At 42.4% G+C, this 3,564-nt stretch overlaps 1 pseudogene; it reads left to right on the top strand.

Annotated features, from left to right (window-relative positions):
• The first annotated feature begins 2,612 nt into the window (after nucleotides 1-2,612).
• LOC114636408 lies at nucleotides 2,613-3,044 on the top strand (annotated as a pseudogene).
• Nucleotides 3,045-3,564: the final 520 nt, after the last annotated feature.

The following is a 3,564-nucleotide window of genomic DNA, read 5'->3' as shown; positions in this document are numbered from 1 at the left end:
AAAGGGAAATGAAAAGGCATGGACGGACAGTCGTGGTGCACGCCTTTAATCCCAGCACTTGGGAGGCAGAGCCAGGTGGATTTCTGAGTTTGAGGCCAGCCTTGTCTACAGAGTGAGGTCCAGGACAGCCAGGGTTACACAAAGAAACCCTGTCTCGAATAACAAACAAACAAACAAACAAACAAAAGAAATGAAAAGGCATGGCTTCTCCTTATTATGGTGTAGTAGACATTTTATTATAGATAAATGGGAAAGCATAGCAAGACATAGGGGCATCTTGGAAATTTCAGAGTGGCCAAGATCCAAGCCAAGTAAGGAGCGAGAAGAGGGTAGAGGATAGAGAGTAGAATCAGATCATGAGGTCAGTGTTTTAGGCAAGGGACTGAGGTGTATATTTTACATATTATAGCAGACCTGGCCTCCAGGTATTCCCAGCACCCCTCAGTCCATATCTGGCATAACTTGCCCCGAACCTGAACTTTCCAGCCTAGGGACTGGGCTGACTTCTGATGGAGGCTCTTTCCTATACAATCCATACCTTTGGATCTCCTCTTGCTTTTTTCCTTCCCTTCTCTGTCTGTGCACACACCCTTTCTGTTTTTATCTTCCCTTCAAGCCACCTCTCCCAAAGTAACTTCCCCAATTAACCTGCATTTAATATAATCTAATATGGATTCAACTGGATTATTTCAAAGGCAAAAAAATAACCTATCACCAGTGAAGAGAGATAATCTATCATTCAGGAGGGTAAATGATAGATAAAAAACACCAGTTGACAAAATGGTTGGATTACATAAGGAAAGGCAGTTGAAAGACAGACCAACTCCTGGGCTAGAGGGCAATTCTACCGGGCACACATTGTAACAGGTAGGAATTGAGGAATGTCATGCAGGACTTACAGGCACATCTGCTTTTATTTGGTAGACAGGCACCTCAACCATTTGTCCCAGGGTTTGGGACTTAGCAGTAAGAAGAAATGAGTAGGTTCAAATGATTAGTAATAATCTCAAAAATTACTTAAAAATTTGAACAGGCTTTATGGTTCAATATTGTTCAAGGACTATACATATGAATTAGTGCACACCAAATATTAGTCATACTTTTTCTCTCAAGTTGTGCACTTTCAGACAAAAACATAACAATCCTGTTATGCACAGTGACACCAGTTTGTACAGATCTTCTGTGCTGGTTGAACTAGTCTAACTACAGAAATTTGGTTTCTAGAAATAAATTTAGTTCCACATCCAGATTCTTGATTGCTCTGGTCTGTGAACTTCCCAAAATGGCCAGTTTGGACATTTCCTGACCATCTAAACTTGATTACCTGAGTACTCATTACTAAAGCCAACTACTGTGAAAACTGGAAATCTCCCACTTTCTTTCCTCCACAGCCTTTCTGTACTGCGACTGCACCAGCTTCAGAGTTTTTCAAGGAAATTCAATTGTTACACACTTTATTTGTAATTCCCACAAAAAAAAAAGCCATGGAGGTTTGGGGACACTCATTCACTAGTGTCTTTTCCTTCACACTGAGCAGTAGGGCCCAGCCTGAAAGGAGATGTATGACTGACTTGAAGGCATAGTGCAGCAGAGGCAGGATTAGGTCTTCAAAGCAAGCCTTAACTACATATAATGATGAAAGTCTCAGCTATAGAAGACACTGCTCTAAACAGAAACAAATATCAAAGCCTCTGAGCAAAAGGAATGAAATTCTTAATGATGAGGAAACTTTGGAGAATAGAAACAAACAAGAGATTAGAGCAGTGATACATAAAGAAATGAAATTCAAAAAGCAACACCAACAATTGTCTTCTTAAAAGGATAAATATATTTGAAAAAAATACATTGGTATACTAACTTGGAAAAAGAGCAGATGTTCCCTCGTAGGGAGAATGGCATTAATAAGACCTTGTCCCTATGTGCAATGTTACTGCTGACAGACAGGACAGCCAATGGTTTGTGTCTCAAATTTCTGAGCTGACTTAACTGTATCAGTGAGCATTCCACATATCTCCACAGGACAGTGTCCTAATTTGTAATTCAATATCAACTGGCTCAAGTTAACATACCCAAATTGTACACCCCCACAATCTGGTCTGTTTTTCTTCACGTACATGAATTAATACATGCTGGGAAATTACAAAATCACTCACCCTGCTTGTATCAGCTCTTCATAACAGTGCTCCCCTACAACTGACCCCCTAAAACTTTAATCTGTGATGTAGCTGTTGCCTGTCCTATTTCACTGTGCAGTGTACACAATAACCTGTTCCTCATGTTCTGGTCTGAAGGCAGAAGCCATGCTTCACATGCTAATCCTTTTCCTGTTGCTTCACTGGACAGTTCACTTCTTGACTCCAATGGGTAATTTTAAAACTCTGTTGTTGTTCAGCCTTTTAACTAAAAAACTCAGGAAGTTCATTCAAGGGGAAAGCAAGGTAACTTCCCTGGGGAGCAACAGATTGGCAACAAGCTGACTTGAGTTAACATAGCTTTTCTTGGAATCATTTTTCTAAAAGGCTGAAGATACAGCTGTCTCAGAATTAATATGCCTTCCCAGGGAGAAATCACTCTGCACACAATTAAAGATTACTTTTAAAAATTGTCTTTAGGCGCCCGATGTATGGGTGATATGCTGTGGTGGCAGCAGGGTGAAGGACAGCCATATTTGCTGGTGCAGCCCGAGGTGGAGACAACAAAAAGTACGCAGGCCGAACTTAACCATGCACATGGCCACCACTGCCCTCAATGCCGGAGGTGTCCACTCACCATCTACTAGCATGGCGAATTTCTCTCAGTATTACCACCTGCTGAGTGACTATGGACCTCCATCGCTAGGCTACACCCAGGGAACTGGAAATAGCCAAGTGCCTCAGAGTAAATATGCAGAGCTGCTGGCCATTATCGGAGAGCTGGGGAAAGAGATCAGACCCACATATGCAGGGAGCAAGAGAGCCTTGTAGAGGCTAAAAGGAGGCATCATTCATGCCCGAAGCCTGGTTCGGGAGTGCTTGGCTGAAATGGAATGTAATGCCAGGTCCTAGCCCCTGGCCAGTCTGAAGGCCCATCTGGCTACTCCCTGGAGATGAGAGGCTTTGTTCAAAATGGCAGTAAGTTTTCTACCACAGTCATTAAGCTCTGAACCCACACTCAAATGATTGGGAAGACATTTTGCAGTAACTGATGGTGTGCATTTAAGTAGTTGGGAATGACCCAGTTCTTTTTTCTTTCCAAGCATTTGAAAGATGTTTGTGAAGCCACTTCACAGCAAGCTATACTTTATCCCCAAATACCAGTGTCCCTTTTAACCTCCCTTTGGATACATTTTCCATTTGCATCACCCCAATTGACTTCCTTTCTATGAGCTCACCTGCCCCTGAGGAGTTGAGTGCAGACCACAGCACATTTGCTTAGTAGCTGGCCCGCCTGTGTACAGTGTAGACCCTGCTTCATGGAGCTTCTCTGCTTAAGCATTTGCATGACTGAGTGCTTTGAGGTCAATCTTTAAAATGCACAGGTTATAAATACAGAAGAAAGAGCAATCTACCCAACCTACCAAGCACC

The sequence above is a fragment of the Grammomys surdaster genome, unplaced genomic scaffold, assembly GCF_004785775.1.
Source record: "Grammomys surdaster isolate TR1022 unplaced genomic scaffold, NIH_TR_1.0 123890, whole genome shotgun sequence".
NCBI lineage: Eukaryota > Metazoa > Chordata > Mammalia > Rodentia > Muridae > Grammomys > Grammomys surdaster.
The sequence above is the reverse complement of the archived record's forward strand: the minus strand, read 5'-3'. Positions and strand labels throughout refer to the sequence as shown.